General features: G+C 41.5%; 1 long non-coding RNA gene across 3 annotated transcripts; it reads left to right on the top strand.

Annotated features, from left to right (window-relative positions):
- The first annotated feature begins 7,776 nt into the window (after positions 1 to 7,776).
- LOC139628437 (uncharacterized) lies at positions 7,777 to 17,132 on the top strand. Of its 3 annotated transcripts, none has more exons than XR_011692775.1 (5): positions 7,777 to 9,741; positions 10,115 to 10,219; positions 11,423 to 11,485; positions 11,863 to 12,033; positions 14,766 to 17,132. It is a non-coding gene; the product is annotated as an uncharacterized lncRNA (long non-coding RNA). The 3 variants fall into 3 exon arrangements; XR_011692776.1 differs by having other exon boundaries at positions 14,763 to 17,132; XR_011692777.1 differs by lacking the exon at positions 11,863 to 12,033 and having other exon boundaries at positions 14,763 to 17,132.
- Positions 17,133 to 19,844: the final 2,712 nt, after the last annotated feature.

Genomic DNA, 19,844 nt, shown 5'->3' with positions numbered 1-19,844 from the left:
TATAAACCACTGCAAATCTTAACTAAACTCAGCTATTGACAGCACTGGGTTAGTACTGTTATGATATTTTCCAAAACAACAAAACAAATGAATTGCAGATTCTAGATTTAAAGAACTTAAAACACAAACAAAACATTAAGAGGAGAGATCAACAGTTGACTCAACATGCCACACTCAGCAGGAGAGTATAAAAACATGGCTCCCGTTCATATTGTCTCAATATTCTCAGTGTTTCAGCTCCAGATCAGCATCATTTCTAATTGGTTTCATCAGGTTTCATTCCTTTTCACCACTTGCCAGCACAGATCCCTCGTAGGCCAAAAATAAAATGGGCTTGAGTTGTAGGGCGCCTCTGCCAGTCTTTCCCACCAACCCCCTTCTCTCATCACCACAACATCAAAGCAGCCCAACCAATTAACTATTCCCCGAAACGAGAGCAGCAAAGCATCGCCCCACACCCACCAGATCCCCCTGCACATTACCATAATCCAGTCTAATCATATTAACATAGGCCACAGATGAGCAGGAGGAGACACGGCTGCTCTGGCTCTGCTGTGCTCGTACAGCCTCTTAGTGTGGGTGTGAATGCATACGGGCACTTTTATGCTGCACCGTGTGAAGGCACAGTGTTACTTAATCCTTTAATACAGCCATATACTCCTTAACATGCTAAATATTATATGCTAAACATCCTCCTGTTAACACCGGAACAGATAGAGAAAAAAATGATAATGAATAATCGTTTTTAAAACAAAAGTGACAAACGTTTACTGGCTCCAGCTTCTCAGATGTGAAGGTTTGATGCTTTTCTTTGTTGCGGGCTGTCAGTCAAACTAAAATGAGAAAGTTTTTGGTTTTTTTAGCTTTAACTTATCATTATGAAGTAAATGTTGACTGCACAATGTAATGGCTACAGAATAATGACACCATCAGCGTTTCGATTGGGTCCCTATAAGCCTCGCTTTAATTATACAATTCTTTCTGCCATCAGGTGCAAAACCTCCCGGGGAAACGAGGGCTTCATTCACAGCACGAAGGAAGTGTGTCCGCCATCGCACAACCAGGACAGGAAGAAGAGAGTGGTGCTTGAGCTATCGGTAGCTTCCCCAGTCAGTGGAAATGCTGTATGGTGGAACAACTGCAGTACACGTGGAGGCAAGAAAAAGTGTCTGTGTGCACTTTAAAAGCGTTACATTTTTCCTTTGACAGATGATTAAATTGGTTTTATTAGCATCCATGTGTCTGTCAGAGAAATAATTATCAATGCTTCCTTCTCTCTTTTCTTTCTTCCCTTCTCTCTCTCCTGGCCCAATCTGTTTTTGCGATAGTTTCTCCACCAGTCACCCCTTCATGCCTCCGTGTCAGGGCGTTTATAGCTCTGCCAAATTGCTGGCTGTATTAATTATCCTTGCCCAGGCAGCTGCTGGTGATATTGGGTGTTTGTCAGGTTAGCCTTCGTCTGCTGCTGATGGATACGGGGCAAGACACGGTGAAGGCTCACCGAGTCTGAGCACCCATATCAACCTGTGTGTGTGTGTGTGTGTGTGTGTGTGTGTGTGTGTGTGGCTTACTCTGGTGCCAGCACTCTGCATGCAGTGTTTATATGGACTTAATTGCCCGCCAGGGGTATTATTATAATCTGGAGCTCATTTGGCACGAATGGAGTTACTATGAAATAATTCTCTAAATCAGAGTCATGCAGGCTCATGTTTTCCATGCACTCATCTTTCCCATGTGGTTTTGGTTAACGTCTTTTCCGGGTAAATATTTCATTACTGCAGTTTACATTATTTGGGGTTTATTTGTGCAAGATATTTGGAAATTGAGATGAAAAAGAGCATTTGTAAAACCAAAATTGACACATAGGAATTTCCTACTTTCTGACAGAAATGTGAATATACTGTACTTAGAGTATATGCCATGTACAGCCATATGCAAAGCAGACAGACGTTGCCTCAGTTTTGATTCAGTCAGTTCCAAATGTAAAACTTGATTAAATTAAATTGAAAGTTCGTTGGCTAATGAGAGAGCTCTCCTTTCAACCTAATTATTTCCCTTGTCGAGTAGATTGATGTGGCCATTTCTCTTTACATTCGGAGTTTTTAAAGGAATCTCCGAGAGCTGATTGAGCTGGAAGAGAATTGACCCTCCGACCCCGGTAACAATACATGATTATCACAAGTGGATCAGCCGAACGAGGGGAGATGATTAGTACCTCCGCTGTTTCTTTACATCACCACAGAGACAAAAGCTACATTTGCCTAATGGTATATAATTTACCTCCTTCCTGCTTTTCGCTCCGCTCACTCTTTTTTTTTTTTTTGTTGAAAGCACCTCCTTAATTAGTTGTGTGGAGTTTAGAAAATTACCGTAATAACAGTTATTGGGCACCATTGTCTCATTATTCTCTAATCAAGAAACAGACAATCAAAATCCTTGACAACTGGATGCATCAGTGTCGCTTCTCCTCCACATCAACAAATTATAAAATACTGGGACTCACCAATAAGTTAATTAGTTTGACATTAGTGTGGCAGAACAATGTAAACACAGTTATTGTTCCAGATTCTATAGAAATATTCCAATTAAAAACATTAAGAGAAAAGTAAAAGTAGTTTTAGTGTTGGGGGGGGGGTTATCATAACCAACTGTCACTGTTAATGGATCATATTTAATGTTTGGCGCTGGATGTGAATGCCCTCTTTGAGCTCTCTTCCTGGTCACTGGCTCTGAACCCGTCCCAGTTTACGCTGTGACTGGTTTTGGTCTGGTGTTCACAAACAGCTGATGTGGACTGCCTCCTCTGTTCTCTCAGCCTCTGGTCCAGAATCCTTCACTGATTTCACTGACACTGCTTCTGTTTGAGGGTGTTGAAGGAAAGACTATTTGAGTTTTTGTGAAATCTAATCGCTACTGAATCATTGATGTTGACACTGGAGACGGAAAAGCATCTTTGACACTTGCTACAGGAGAAATTTAGTTGTTTTTCTTGGAGAACTGAATTTGAAGATGGACTGAAGAAAAGTTGGGTTACGGTTAGACCTGCCAACCTGTTTGCATTTTGACATCACAGTACACTGGTATGATATGTTGCTCTAAAGTACGATAAATCAACAGCAACACTCGTTCCCCACCCTCACTCCTGGCTGGCTGGCTCCTCAACTGAAGACATTTCTCTGAACTCCTTTGCAAAGGCAGACAGACTGAGGAGGATGTGGAAATTTAAGATTGTGAATTAAGTTAACATTAGCCCTACGTTACGTATGTGTTTGCAAGCTAGCTTGGTTGTTCACCATTCATTTAAGTTGGCACATTAAGTCCTATTGTCTGTGTGTGTCACAGATGGTGAAACGTGACTTCTCTTAGTTTTCAAAATAAGAATTATTGCAGCCAAACGGTGACAAAAGGTGAGAACATGCACTGCAGACATTCCCAGAAAGTCACCAGGAGAGATGGTCACGCCTCTGCATCTCCAGACCACCATGCCCTCTGCACAGTCTGCAGCACTGATATCGATTCCAGTCATCAAGCATCAGCAGGTAATAACTGAACATTGAACAAAATGCATTTTCAGACCAATGTTTATGTATGACAGTGAATTAAAAGGGATAAAACTACAATTATATATGTATACCCACAGAATCAAAATAACATGGAGTGCTGAAGTTGATGTTCTGCAGGAAAGTTGTGTTAGTTCATTAATTGACAACAGGAATATGACAGTAATGGATAAAAAGAAGTAATAATATAATAACCCCACCGCACAGCCCTACACATTCACACACGTGTGTTTTGGCAGAAGGTGAGGTGGTACTTCAAGTCTTTTTCAAGGTTGGTTGGTCTCTTTTGTGAATTAGAAATGCTCCCCTAATAGTTAAGAAAATTATCAGATCACTCAGGTTTTGAAACCCATTAGAAAATGTCAAAAGTACATCACAAAGCACATTTTTTTCAAAACCTACCTGAAAAATCCTGGTTATAAATAAGCACAAAATAAATAAAAAGTGGAGACTGTAGGACGCTGCACAGAAACAGGTGCAGGAGATTAAGCTTTCATGCTCATCAGATACACCACATTTCACACTGAAGCCAATAAATGTTGATATATTTGCACTGAAAATGTCTGTTTTTCTTATTTAGATTTTCTTTCTTTGTTTCCAGGAAGCCGTTGCTGTTTGCCTGTCATGCAGAAAGCTGCAGCAGCAGCATCAGTTTTCATGTCAGTACAATATATATTGAAAATCAGATTCTTAACACTCAACAAAAAAAAAACAGAGCAGGAACAGAGCAGGCAGGTCGATGTGACTCCAGACGTAAACAGGCAGACAGACACCGTGAACAGCAGTGCAGTGCAGAGGTCAATACTTCATTAATGTCTGATTAATGTCTTCAAGCTGATTAATTCAATTGAGCCGTTTATTACACTGTGTGTATTAATAGAGGGGAAGGAGTCCCTCAGCAGGAGATGCTGTCTGCCATATGGGGGAGCATTATGGCTGCGTTGGCTGGGAGGGTGCAGCCAGCGCTGAGGAAGCCAACCGCAGCACTGGGAGGGTCAGGAGGTTTGGCAAAAACTTTGATTTAAAAAAAATATGTTTCCCAGCATGCACCATGAACTGGCTTAACAATACAAGATGCTAACAACTCACCCTGAATAAACCGTGGAGCCTGAGGCAAATTCGGTCTTTTTATTTCTGTATGAACAACTTCTGACTATGGCTCTGCTCACAACTTTTTGGTATAATATTATATTTAAAAAAATCAAATTCATTAAACAAACTGTGAAACTTCCCAGTGCTGGAAGGGATCGTTACGTACAGCAGTTTATGTTTGTTTGTCGTGTTTTTAATTCCAATTTTCCATCCAATACTAGAAATAAATACTTTTTTTAAAATGCCTCAGCCTCAAGTAGTTGACGTGATGTAGTTTATAGAGCGACAAAGTCCACGTCAGCAGGAGGTTGGGGGTGGATGGTTGGGTCAACAAAATGAGGAATGTGACACAGGAGAGCTGTGTTCGATTCCCCGACAAAGTTTACCACGTTGTTGTTATTGTAACCACGACAACAAACATCGCCTAACATTGCAGAAGTACTTCTTTAACCAAAATCAGCATCTTTCCCCAAACCTAACCAAGCCATGACTGTCATTATAGTAACCATGGCGACGAAGGTAAATACATCACTCTCCGTACAGTCCACATGTTTTTGTTTATTATTGTAACCATGACAATCAAGGTCTGGTACGACTACTGCTGTAGGGACACTACTTCAGGAGACACTCCAGTGGGTCGTATCAGAGGGTTGAAAAAACAACCTGTACTGTTGTTCAGGTTCGAGCACTGGTTGTTTATATAAAGTTTACATCAAAAAAATATTCTTACAAAATATAATTCATCCTTAAAGATTAAAACAGCAGTTCCTGAACTTTTTGGTTTGTGGCCCCAGACACTAAAAACCACTGCCCAGCCCATTTTGAAGCTGCACATATCTATGAGTCCGTTCTGCTAAAGAGATATTTGCCCTCTAAACTTCTCAAATCTTTTTATTTAAAAAACTCTAACAAGGCAAAATAGATCCATAATTTCACAAAAAAGCAAAGATATTCTTGTGACCCCTGTAGATTGGAAACCATTGGACTCAGTCCTAAGACAGATTTACTAGAAGGGTTAAAGAGAAATTAAATGACTACACTCAGAAAAAAAAGCCTTTAAATGGAAGATGTGAGATTTTTGGTTTCGCTGTGGCAAATTCAAGTAAAAACATTTTAAGACCTCTTTGTTGGTGAGTTATTCATGAACTTCAGAGCTATGTGGAGAAAGAAAAAAACACTCACCAAAGGTAACAAATTCCCAAGGACTTCCAAGACATTTTAACAAGCTAACCAGTAATCTTAGAGCTATGAGCAAATACCAATTCAGGAAATTAGGGGCAGCAGTTCAGTCACACACAAACACGGCAAATGTCTAATTTTCTACATTGCACATCTTCTCTTCACAGAATAACCACGGCAGACAACATCAGGAATCACAGAGGTCTAACAGCGTAAGAGTATCTGAGGGGGATTTTAGCTTTAATCCTGAGGAATTTCTCCTTCTGTCCTGTGAAACAGTCAGTTGGCGCCAGTGTTTCTTCCTTTTACCCCGATGACGCAAACCCCCGGCGCACACACACACACACGCACACACACGTACATTCAGGCTCATTCAGACGCACTACAGCTGTTGTAGTTGGCACACAGTGTCAATTGTGTTTGCCCTGAGAGTTAACAGCAGCCACTCGACATGAGATGCCGCCTCGCCCTCGGCCCCTCTGCTTTCACATGACAAAAGATCGGGGTCTATCTTGGCGATGGCGGCTTAATTGAGTATGATAACCTCGGTGTCACAGTTGTTTATCCAGCCGCTCTCTTTTCTCCACCACTGCACGGTGAATTTCAATATGTTTGACCGGAGAATGTGAAAGTATCCATTAGGTGAATGAGGTAGTCTTTTATTGAGTAGCACTTTATGCTTCAGTGGGAAATGCTTCAAACGCACAAACCAGGACTTGAAGGATCCGTATGTTTTTGATTCTGGCTTCATCAAAATCAAAAAACTTAGCTTAAGAATGTCAGTCTTTACAGAAACATGTCATACACACATTTCTTCTCAATTTTCTCAGCAAAGCAGCAACATGATGAAAGAAATGTTCTTATATAGTCTCACTAACCATGTATTTGTTGCTTTGATTTTCAGTGTAAAAGTGTAATGTATTAAACCTAGAATTTAACCATGATATAAAGACCTGTGAAGGCTGTTGAGTCCATTTTAAAACACTTGTAGAGAGAAGGTCAGGCTGGATGTTTGGCAACACCAAAGATCAAGGTTTCAACCATAAAGTTGTTCCATTACTAAACCTTAAAGCTGCTATAGTCAATTTTTTTAGCAGATCAAATGATTAGTGTAATGTGAAAGTTGTAAATTGCAGTGAGCGTAGACAAAGATGAAGGCTCATTCAGGAATCACATTTTAGCATCATAGACTGTAAAGAACGAAACCACCCACAGGTTTCTGAGGACCACTTTTGAAGCTCAGAGTGGGCTGCTCCAACATCGCCATCTTGGCAGTGTCTAACTCGCCTAACTCCCTGCTAATCCCAAAATGGGCAAAAAGGTGGGACGTGTGTGAAGCCCTGACTTTGGTGCACACCTTCAATTATGCATAACTTTAAGTCTTAAGTTATATTAAAAAAAATAGCTATAGAGACCAAAACCGTTTTTTGTACCAGGCTGTAAACATGTCTATTTCTGTTGTAAAGTTGGACATTTTAACACCGGAGTCTGTGGGGACTGACTCACTGGAGCCATTCGAGGAACTGCAGCTTTTAATACTTCCATGTTGGCCAGGTTGCTGCTTGGTAGTGACGAACCCACAGAGACTCTGCAGTCACCCTCATCTCTACACACTTTTTTAAGCATCTTTAAACGTTTCACCATTCTTCATTCGATTACAGTTTTTTGCTTTGTTTTGGTTCTGTCTCACCACTTTCATCAGCATCATTTCCATCTGCTGCCGGCAGACAGACACATGTGATGACCAGTATCTACTGGACGTGTAGATGAGCAACTGTTTGTCCCCTATATCAACTTAAAAGGTCATAATATGTCATTGTGGTGGACAAAAAATGTGGTTCAACGGAGTAGTTTAAGTTTCCCAAACTTGACCAAACCTTAACCACAGTGAGTGACAGAGCAGAAAAACCCTCAGCAGTTGTTTTTGTAAAGGTCGTAGGGTCATTTTGATGGCAGTGACAAAGACCGATCATGACTCTGATCCTGTTGGCAGGCTGTTTGAATATGTAACCTCATACTGGTTTCACATCAAACTTACATTGCTGCTTTTCTAACAAGTCAAAAATAAAAAAAAAGTCAATTAATTGCTGTTATTTGTGTGTTGTGTCTCTCAGTATTCACCTGCAGTTTGGCTTTCACCCCTCCTCCCCCGCTCTGTGTACGACTGTGTCTCGGTGCTGTGGCCTCGAGTCCAGGGTTGAATCATTTAATTAGCCATGATTCTTTTTTTTTTGTGACAAGCCATGTAGGTGCACGGCCTCCTTTAATTGAATGACCTTCTGTGTAATTACTGCCTTTGTGAGCACGAGGGAGATAGCAAGAATACAAGAATATCCCCCGTCTCTCCTGTGAAACTCAGCAAAGGTGAGCAAACCTGTGATGCTCAGAAACAAAGAACACACTTTCCCTGCTGTAAACACACTAAATAAGAGTCTGTATATTTAATCTGTGTGTTTGGTCAAGAATTGTAAAGCCAGGTAGTTTATTTGAGGCAAAGCACAAACTGGGGGAAGATATAAAGTTTGCTTATTATCCGTGTGACGTGCACAACTAACCTGAACCTGCAGTGAAGATCAGGTTGCCTTTGTTCTCTGACTAACTAAATCTCCAGTAATTATAGCACTGCAGGGGGAAAAAAACAGATGTGCAAGGGTTTAGAGAAGGTATAGATCTATATGAATGCAGACAACGTTCATCACATATTTATAGAGCCGCCGGGTTACAGGGAGACTGTTATGACCATCATGATTTGATCAGAGGGTTATTTGCAGTTCATTCACCAAGCTCAGCTCTGAGGTTCACCAGCAACAGAGAGAGCAGGAGCTCAAAGGGTTGAGGGAGCGTTCATCAGTGTTCCTGTTGCTATGCAACTCACTAATTAGCCATAGCTAGCTCACCTGAAGAAACAAAGGGGATCAGGTTGTTAAAAATAAGAATAGATAAGAGGAAGTAGAAGTAAAGTAATTGTTCTGCTTGTTCCTGAAGTAGAGGAGCTTCCACTGACCCCAAAGAACAAATATGAGGTGACTGTTTGAATTTTCATCTAAAAATGTGATTTTGCCACAAATATATGATTAGTTTTTTATTTTCTTTATAGTAGACTATAATAGTCTGGATTATTATTTTTTCTTGAGTCTCAATTCTCATGTTTTTTTATCCCAGTTCTTTTGATGCCAAGTAAAACCTGTATAACTCACATACAGCAGGCTTCAAGTGTTGCAAGCTTTGTTCAATTTTTAATCAAAATTTCTCAGCTTCTCTCATTTCTCCGTCCCAATGGTGGATCACCAGGGAGGGGCTAAACACAAAGAATTTTCACTGTTGTTTCCCACAGTTACACAGAAATTAAAATGTTGTCTTATACATATCACTTGGGAGGTCACAAAGTTTCTAATAACACTAAATACTGCATATCACAGAGGCTCTTTGTATTATTTATGTCCTGTCAGCCACACTGGTCTGCACTGATACACACAGCAACTAGGAATAACTACCACACTCAGCATTTTATCACTTACTGCAATACATTTAAAAGTCTTTCAATCTTACTTCTGGTCATTTCCATTGAGTTGTATTGATATAAAACACCGTTTTCTAAATGGAGCCCCACACAGACAAAGAGACAAGTGACAAGGAAGTGATGTCCTCACAGATGACCTGTCTTGATGAGAGGACTGACACTTTTGAATATGGTGATAGAACGCCCACATTTTTTTTTTTTACTAAAATAACACCTCCGGTGGGAGGTGGAGGTCACATGACTGCTGGGCTGAAGAGCACAGGTGTGCTGACTGGGCAGCTCACACAGGTGCCTTGAGTTTTCTTTGTTCTGTGTCCTGAGCTCGTTCTCTGTTTGTCCTTCAGCTGAGCTGCTTCCCTCCATTATTTCACCTTTGTTCCTGAGTGTTCAGTGAGTATGATTTATTTCATTATACTTCTTCAAGTCATGTTTATTTTGTTGTTAAGTGGAACATCTAATCTCCTTGGTTTGTTCTCACCTGATTGTATATTTGAAGTCAGAATGTATTGAAGAACTGATTTTGATTTAGAATTGTTTGCTGCTTTATTCAAGATAATATAATAGACTTTGACCTTTGTGTTCACTTTCTTTCATTTGTAGAAATATAACCACTCATCTGTAACCACTCACATCCAACTGACTGTAAAACATTAAATACGTTCAACTGGAACCTGTTGACTGCTTCTCCTGCTTTGCTCTTATTCACTGAGTTATGTCCAGATCCAAATTACATTTTCAACTTCACGTGATCATTTGAATAAAGTTCCCTATAGATGAGTCCAGTTCCAGAGCAGGTGGTTCTGTTGTAGGAGATTTTAAAGATGGATGACGGCGAAGGCTTGAATCTTCTTCACCAGCAGAGATTAAGGTATCAGAACCACCTGCCCTCTGATTGGACTGTCATTGTCCAAAGCACTTTTTTCAGTGTCTTTGTGTTTCCTCACCATCGATATTGTTAGTTTAGCTTTTATTCACACAGTCTTGTTTCTTTTTACAGATACAAATCTCATTTACACTTTATTTTATTTTGCACTAATAAGACATAACAAGCTGTACTTTCTATCAAACTAGACAAAACCAGAAATATGTTCTTTATCAGAGAGTAAAGAAACAGTTACATTTCAGACAAAGGGGAGCTGCTGGGCTACACTCACATGGAGCCAAGGATGTAGTTAAAATGCCTTTATTATGTTAGGGCATATCAAAGTAAGGTATCTAACAAAAAATCCCAAAGAGGGGTAAAAAAAAAAACGCTGTCCGGTTTCAGCCTCTACAGGGTTTTCTTCAGGGTGTGGTTGGAAAGAGAAGTGAACCAGAGTGTTGTGATTCCTTATATTGATCTCTCCTGCATATCGTATATTACAAGTAGGCTATGTGGATAATATGATATTAGTTACCATCATAATTATCAATGAAATTTAGAAATAAAAGTGTACCAACCATTTTTTAACAATAAAGAGCAGTAAGCTACTTTACAAGAAAGGTCTGAAATCTATTTCCTCATTAAGACCTGGATACACCAAAGAATTAAATTTTAAAAGTCCCAAAAGTCTCAGAATTAATTTATTGAGACGATCACCTCCTCTGATGAACTGCTCCACAAACTCAATACCCTCCACTTTCAAGAGGCTGCTGTGATAAATATGGAAGTGATGTGCCGTAAGCTAACAAGAGTTATTAATTTTTATAGCATATCTGTGTTCTGCTACTCTTTCAAGCTCCTCTTAGTGCTCCCAGTGTAAAAGCAGCCACAAAGTCAGGTGAGGAGATAGTGATATTATTATTGATAATTATGATGGTAACTAATATCATCTTGTCCACATAGGCTACTTGTAATATATGATATGATATGCAGGAGAGATCTGTCAATAAAAGGAATCACAAGACTCTGGTTTACTTCTCTTTCTCAATGAAAACCCTGTGGTGCAAAAAACTGGTTGTTTTCATTCTTTTTTTTCTTCTTGTTCCATATTTTACTCTGATGCCCCAACACAATAAAGACATTCTAACTTTATCCTTAAAATGCTTCAAAAACATTTAAATACAATGATGATCATGTGTTTTCATAAAGATGCCAGGATCCACTTCAGGCCAGTACCCACACCTGATGGTCCCCCCCAGCCAGCAAGAAAAGGTAAGTCATGACTGCACCTGATAACTGTATGAGCTCAGATTAGAGTCAAAATGGTTCACAAATAATTCCAATGTTTAAAGTTGTAAATCAACCTTTGTAAACTTGTAAAATAAATCTGCAGGAGAAACTGAAGTTTTTGCATGTGAAAAAAGTGGTTGTGTCAAAGAGATGTGTTTTTGTTAATAAAGACAATATGAATCAAAACTGAAGAAATGACCAGCTAATACTAATGCTAATGCTTGCTAATGCTAATGCTAGCAGCAAACAAGCAAGCAGAGCCCAGCATGGTGCAGGAGCGTGGTGGGAGAGCTGAGGATTCAGGCAGGGCTGTACGTTACTTTCAACTTGATTGGTCTCAGTCCTTTCTCCGGTGGCAGAGATGGAAGATGGGTCCTCAAAGATCTGTCTGACACGTGGACTCTGATACTCAACTGAACTCCACCTACTCATCTTTTACTGTGACGAGCAGCTTCTCTGCACAATCCCTGGCCAGTTTCCATCTCTGAAACATCCTCATCAGCAGCAGCGTTTCCTCTCTGTTCCACTGGGTCAGTATAATTTCAAAGCACTTACACAGACAACCTTGTATACTGCACTGGAGAGTCGCCTAAATATGTACGCACATTAAATCCCATCCCCTGTCAGAACTCCTCAGCTTTATACATCGACCAATAAACCCAGAGCGTGAATCCGGACTTAATAATCCTTCTGGAGGTTCATCAAAAATTTATTTCACCTCATTCACATTTTCAACTTTTAAGTAAAAGAAATTCTATGTAAAACATGTACACACTGCAAATACGGCTGAAGCCTGGGGAACTACAGATATACATGTTATAGCTGTTAAATCAGTCACATAACTAATTATTATTTTACATGATGTTATGTTATCACCATCTCACCTCCAAGGCAAACTTGTGTTTTTATTTTATGTTTGAAAACCTGCCACTGATGAATATAAAACACTGTTCCTGGTGCTATTATATTACTCCTTATGCAGCTGATGTTCACAGCTAACAGAAACATGTTGGCATCGCTTTACAGACACTTTGACATAAAGATCTCTTGATTGTTTTCTAAGTGTTTATAGCTGATGTTCTAAACGGCCACTTGCAGGCGGCGTGAAAAGCCTGCCGTCGTAGACAGATGCAAGACACTTTCATTCTCCAACATGTCACTCTATTTCTTCAGTCCTCCGCTCACATTGACTTTAATGCATGACGCTACAAAATGGTGGAAATCTTGTCACTTCCTGCCACACTATACTTTATTTTAAAAGGCAAGCAAAGAGAGCAAGTCTAAACCTAAGTATGCCGGTCTTCACAGCCACTAGAAGGGGAAGATGATGTGGTCTGTTACGAAATAAAATGGATTTCAGCTCCAAAGCATGTGCTTGTGTGTACATGAGTACATGTGGGGAGTCACCACCCGCTACCCTAAAATCCATTTTAGGCTTTCCTATGTCATTAAGCATGAGGCTCACACACCCAAGGCCACTCAGACCGGCCCATGATTGGTTGGTAGTCTTTGTTACCCGCAGCGGTCCTTTCTGAGGGCACAAAGGTCGCGTTTGAAAGCTCTCATCGGAAGAAAAAAAAACCTGGAATGATGAAAGAAGGGCAACAGGGAGAAGCTTCAGATTGATGGTCGCCAGTAAGCTGACAGAGAAGAGGAATCGTGTCCTGGGGGAGAAAGAGACAAATGTTGAAAGAGTTGTTTGTTGCACTGATTGAAAGGATTGTGGAGTTGACAGAACATTCGGTGCACAAGGTTTTCTTGCTACTTCCGCTGCCTGCAAGCGGTTAGCTGCTTTAATGCCTGCTTCCTGTGTGTATTGATTCAAATTATGTGCAAACACAGGAATATGCACGCACGCACAGCCGCTCCTCTCCCTGAATTTGACATGTGTTTTTATTAAAGTAAGCAGCTGCTCGATAGTGCTAAGGAGTAATGGGGATTGACTCTGGCATAATTATACAAACCCCTGCATGAATTTGGTCCTAATGGAAGCTGAACACTTAACCCAGACTAAATGCAGAGGGGCAGATCAATGCTGAGGGGCTTTTTTCCCTCACTTGAGCTGCAGCCAGCTCTCTCCAAAATAGGACATTTACATATGCAATGCATCTCCTTTAAGATAATCATGGCAAGGCAGGAGCCCCGGCGCCTCGGGACCAGTCAGGTGCTGATACCTTACAGGGCTTTGGAAATGAAGATGCATGTATGAAAAACCCTCTTGTGAGGAAAATATACCCAGGCGTGCACACTCAGAAACATGCAAACATATGCTCTTTCATGCATGACCGCAGCCCATTTCAGCCTATTTCTATGCTAAAGACAATGGAAGTGACACATCGTGAATCCAGAAGGACGTCAACCGCTCTCATGTTTAATGTGCAGGGAAACAGCTAGAACTTTTGGGCCTCTAGCAACAGCTCACCTCCACCCGATTGATCTTCACCCAACAATCAATATCTTTAATCCTTATCCTGGCCCTCAAAACAGATATGCTGCCCCAGTTAAGGTGGATTGTACTGTGCTTTACCTTTAGGAGGACGTGGGTGATTCCCATGATGCAATCACCAGTTGTACAGCGAGGACGTCCCTAACTGGCTTCCCACCTGTCAAAACTGCAAATTTTGTTCTCTGGTATTCATGACTGAGCCCTGTAGGGGCTTGTACCTCAAGCATGGATGTATGAAGAGATGGATGAAGGACATTGAGTCTTTGGTGCTACTTCGCCCCAGTGGCTAACTGTGGTACTGCAACAAAAGCATTTTTCCCATTGACCACCTTTATAATTGAGATTCCTATGAAACAAGGTCAATTATTACCCTTTGTCTAATGATTTGTAAAAGCCTAGAAAAAATATTTTTATGTCTGTGATGTCATCCCAAAGGATGTTACATATACGCAGCTGAGTGGCTGTGATTTTGATGTCTTAAGTACTTTCTATTGGTTCAGTATTAATCCTCTGTATAGAAAAGAGTTGTGTATTCACTGTGAGGTTTTAGGCACTCATTTAGCAAGCTATACACAACCCAACACTCAGAGGTGTTTGGTATAGATTCTCTAAGAGCTGTGGTTTAAATGTTTTTGGTTTGGACAGCTAAGTGCTGAGTAGATGAGATCTTTTTAAAAGGCAGGAGTCCTTCTTTTGTTGTTGTTTTTCTGTAAAACTACGGCGCCTTACGAGTCAAACAACTTTGGTTTTACGTTGCTTTCCTTCCTCCCCATAAAAGCTGAGTTATTACACTGATCTTTTTGTTTTATTTAGCAGGTCTTTGCCACTGTTTGGAATCACAGTTCCTAAAGTCAGATGCCTGCTTCTCCTCCCGTCTGCGTCCCTGCTTACTGGAATGATGTCCTTCGGGGGACCGCTGACAGACATGTGGTACCTCTGTGACTCCAGCTGCTTCCTTTCACTTTCCAGCCCAGCAATGAGCTTCACTGACGGGGGGGGGGGGTCAACACTATCCTCCCAAATCCAGAGAGTGGGGTTATGTGTGTGAACAGAACTACTCTGTATTAGAAGTGTTTAAAGCTGAGGGAAAAGTTGAGGGGAGAGACACAGTGTTCTTTAAATATTTTCTCAGTGAATGTTAAATTGTTGGCTTCACTCCATGAAATGGTTGGTTGCAGCCCCCTAATCTGATGTCAAAAATGTGAAGGGGTTTCTGCAGCTATTCAACCATCCTACAACAGCTTAATCCCTGCATATGAAGTTATATGAAGGCACAGATATACTTTCTGCACCAGCGTCTGCAGACTCTTCCCTGTTCATGTAGACGTGGTTCCATTTTTTGAGGGTCCACATCAGGCTGGCATTTCCTGGTCCACACTTCAGTCCAGTTAATGGCTGCGATGCACCATGTTGTTTGCCTACTGGTATAAAAATCAAGAAGTAGAAGAGGAGGGCAAAAACAGAAAATGCAATGCGTGGCTCCTTAATGAGAAATAAGAATAAGGCCAGGAGTTCAACACCGTTTGCCTCTCTTCAAAACAAGAAACGACTATCTCACCAGCTTCCCAACCACAAACTTTTGAGTAAAATTTCTATCTATTGATATCATTTTATGTTTAATTAGTATATTAGTACAAATAACACCCCCACATACAGCACTGTGCAGGTGCAAATTGTTAATCAAATATGTCGTTGGTTTAATTGTTGTCATTTTCTTACTTTTGTTGCCATGCTGTTCTTTAGTTTTTCCTGTTGTTCCAAATTTTTAATTGTCTCTAACTAAAGGGCATTATAACATATATTGTAATGATATACATTACAAAATTGTATATCTAGAACATAGTGTATCCGGGGTTAAGGTGTTGTGGCACTTTACTTTAGCTCTTTGTATATTATGATTCCATTTACAAAACCAGAGATCCAGCACACAAAGCCTCTTTGTCACCGCAGATTTCCACAAATTCGGTGTTACAGCCACTGTCTTAAGGACACGGGAGCGGGCACACTCTGCCTCTCTTTTGTCTGGCCCATTGACATGTAAATGTCCTCCTGCTATAAGGCATCAGCAGAGAGCAGTGAGAGAAAAAAACCCACTAAATTGAAATGTCAATAGTAATTTTTGGCATGCAAGGGACATCTGAGAGTCAAGGGCTGCCTCCTGGGAGAAATGTAAAAAGGAAGAGAGTGAGGGAAGTACTGGGATGTGGAGGGAGGATAGTGTGTGTGTGTGTGTGTATGAGAGAGAGAGAGAGAGAGAGAGACAGAGAGAGAGAGAAGGTGAATTGGCCAGAGATAGAAGCTGTAATAGAGGGGGCAGATAAAGTGGAAGACAGTGTGATGGAGGAGAGGAAGAAGGGGGAGTAATAGCAGTCAGAAGGTGAGCTGTCAGAGGAGAAGCAAGGCAGGGACATCCAAGAGGGAGGAAGGGGAGGGGGGGGAGGGAGAGCGAGGGAGGAAGAAAGATGGAGGAAGGACGGCCGAGCCCCGGTCCTCCTCTGGGAATCTCTCCCCATCCTCCTCCTCCTCCACTGATGGACAGGCTGAAATACCGCAGGAGCCACCTTCCATAATGACTTGATGAATGAGCTTCTCCGACCAGCCCCCTCATCCCACCCCCACCCCAATACCACCTTCACACCTCCTCCCTCCTTCCCCTCACACTTCGCCCACTCTCCATCCCCCATCACACCCCAGGAAGGCGGCGGTGTCCGCATTTACACTAAAACATATTTACATACTGTGCACAGGAGGAAGTGTTGCACCTGTAATTCTGTGCATCGATGCTTCGATTTCATTTACAAACATGTCACCGCGGCCACGACCAAACTGTTGGTCTGATACTTTATATATTGTTTGTATATGTTTGAAAGAATTCATTGCTATTGAAAGTCCCTCAAACCAAACTGTTTGCCTTTGTCTGCTTTGATTCCTCTTCTGATTCTGCAGCAATAACACTGTGTGCTGTGCTGAGCAAAGTCATTAATAGTGGATTTTCTAATCAATGGCTCTGGCTCTGTCTTGTTTGTCAAATCAATGTTATGCTCTGATGCTGCTTTTATTTTATCTGAAGTGTCCCCTGTCTCCCCCTGTGTCTCCTGCTGTACTTTTCTCCTCAGACAAAGCAAAGAGAAAATGTTTCTGAATTTCAATATTTTCATGTTTTCTGAGTATGCTGACATTAAAACAGACATTTTAGAAAAACGGGTAGAAAAATGTTGCATCGTGAAATTATACTGGCAATACTGAAAAGCATAAAGCATAAATGATTCTGTGCTGAAAAAATTTTTAAAAAAATCATCCAGTTATATGAATAAATTCACTGAGATGCCTCCAGACTTCAGCACAAACCCAGGAGTCAGGAAGTCAGGAAAGTAAAGTGAGCAACATATTTTTGAAATATAATTTCATTTGACAAATGTTCACACTGTTGGAGAAATAGGAAAAATATGGAAAATGCTGATGTTACACCAAGAGAAGAAAAGGTTCACCTGTATTCAAAACAATCATGAAATTTAAAATAGAAACGACATACTGTGGTATGTCTGTGCATCCTGATATGTTTGCAACCAGAACTCAAATTAAATGAGTATTATTATTATAACATCTATTCTGTTCTTTCCTAAAGTATCTGAGCTGAAATGCTCAGGTTTGGACATTTCCAAAGTCCAAACCCAAAAGGTACTGTTGAAATGCTGAGAATCTGCTCTTTAAACACAAGACAGTGCAGCATGAGGTGAATCCAGGTTATTGATTTCCTGTCAGAAATGTGCATAATTGCGCAAAAAAAGGTGTGTGTGTGTGTGTGTGGGGGGGGGGGGGGGGGGGGGGGGGTACTGCTTAACATCAGTTAGAGGTCTATTACACATGACAGTTCTCCAGATTTTTGCAGCTCAGGACGATTTCTTATTGCTGCCATGTTTTGTTTGGTTTTTTGTAACTTTGTTGACTGATGCACTGCAGTATTGTTATTGAAAAGAAAAGTAAAGACTGGAGGATGTAGGGATGAAGCAGAACCGATTATCACTCCACCCTGCAAGCATGAAATGTCAGCTGAGAGCTTTTAAATTTTCTTTCTCAACCGATTGGAGGTGTGCTTTAATTTGACAAGTTTGTTAAATGCAAATTATTTTTTGTTAGTTGTTGATGGCAAACAGAAACAGAACAGACAGTTTGACTCAAGAGAATAAAAGGCCCATACATTCATAATGAGCTGACTAGAAATAATCATGGTTCATTCAGGAAGTCGAATAACAGCAGGTTGCTTCCTCCAAGGCATTTATCCAGATGCCCTCAAGCAAAAACAAACACACACTCACACAAACCATGGGGTTACCAGTTTAATCCCAGAGGCTGCACCCTGAGAGACAGCAGGGTAATCTCCAGGACAGCCCACTACAGGACAACACACACATAACAAAGTAGACTGCATCCATGTGGAGCAGCTGGTGCTCAGGCAGGCTGGGAAAAGACTGGAGATGAGTCTGAGGAGAAATGAAGGGAGGAGAGAAAAGAAAACGGGAGCAAACACTGCAGAGAAATATGCAGCCGGGATGGAGGGAGCACTTTAGCAAGAGGGAATTACAGAAATAGATATGAATGAGGAGGAGAGGTGGGGAGGCAGGGGAAGGTAAAGAAAAGGTGAGCGTATGAGTGTGAGAGAGAGAGGGGCTGTGTGAGTGTATGCACGGTGTTATCGCCCGCTAAAGCAGATGTGCTTTATCTGCCAGGAAACAGGAGGCCGCGTCTACAAAAGCCTCTTTTCACAGGTGAAGCCTCAGTCTTTACTTACAAGACTCTTACTGCCAGTTTGGCCTTTTTGAGATTGAACCTGAAACAGAGATTACACACACATACACACACACACACACTCACACATATAGAAGTCAGCTGTAAGGCTTGCCAGTGAAAGTGAGACTCTTCCACCTGACACACATTGTGTCCACTCAGGTTATTTTTGCACACCGTCCCTCCGGGCCGCTGTTGGCCGCAGCTGAAAGCAGACAGACACTCGGTGATGCAAGACTGGAAATTTGTCATTTTAAAGCGTGGGTCAAACGGCCTCTCTGGCTATTGATTGGCTTGTCCTCCTCTATTACTCCTGTGTTATGTATTGCACCCTTTATCAGAGCTGCGACAGCCACAAACACATTAAACTTGAGCAGCTTCGATCCGCCATAAAGTGCCACAGCATGTCGGCCGGGGTGGCGTGCTGGGCGAGCTGCTGATCAAGGACGCGGCCGCAATGCTCTCGCTGCTCTCTCTCCTGGACTTACGACCCAAAATCACAGAGTCGTGGCCGGGCTGAGAATGTACAGCTCTCCTGACTCCCCGGAGCCTCACCTCATCACACGGGGTCACTCACTCCTCTCCTCAAGAAAAACTGCCTGCATATGAGAGATGATGTGTTGGGGTGCTGTGTGCAGCAGCCAGATACCAGCCACTGAAGTATCACAGGCCTTTACTCAGAGTACAAAGGCTCGTGCATGAATGTGGCAGCAGCTACAGAGCAAGCCTGCATCTACCTCTGTGCCGAACATCCGCTATACTTTTTTATATAGTAACAAATATGATTCATGCACCAGCAGCTCCCACTGGTTGGCTGTAGAGTCTGACTTGAAGGACCCTCCAACATGTTATGTCCTCTCTTTTTATCTTTTCTGGTTTAAAGGAGCAGCTGGTGATGCCATATGTCATGGAGATGGACCAGGTGGACCATGTCTCTTTGCAGGCCCGCACCGGACGACACAAGAATGAGCAGAGATGACAACTATACAGCAGAACTCAAAATTGAAATAAAATAACAGAAAAACACACAGAAGAAGTTTAATCGTAAATAACAAGACATTAGTTTCCTCCGTAGAGTGTCTGGGCTCAGCCTTAGAGATGGAGTAAGGA

Source organism: Trachinotus anak, unplaced genomic scaffold, assembly GCF_046630095.1.
Source record: "Trachinotus anak isolate AG129_WGS33_773 ecotype Australia unplaced genomic scaffold, CSIRO_AGI_Tana_v1 ptg000011l, whole genome shotgun sequence".
Lineage (NCBI taxonomy): Eukaryota > Metazoa > Chordata > Actinopteri > Carangiformes > Carangidae > Trachinotus > Trachinotus anak.
Note: the sequence above shows the minus strand (reverse complement) of the source record. Positions and strands in the feature narration are given on the sequence as shown.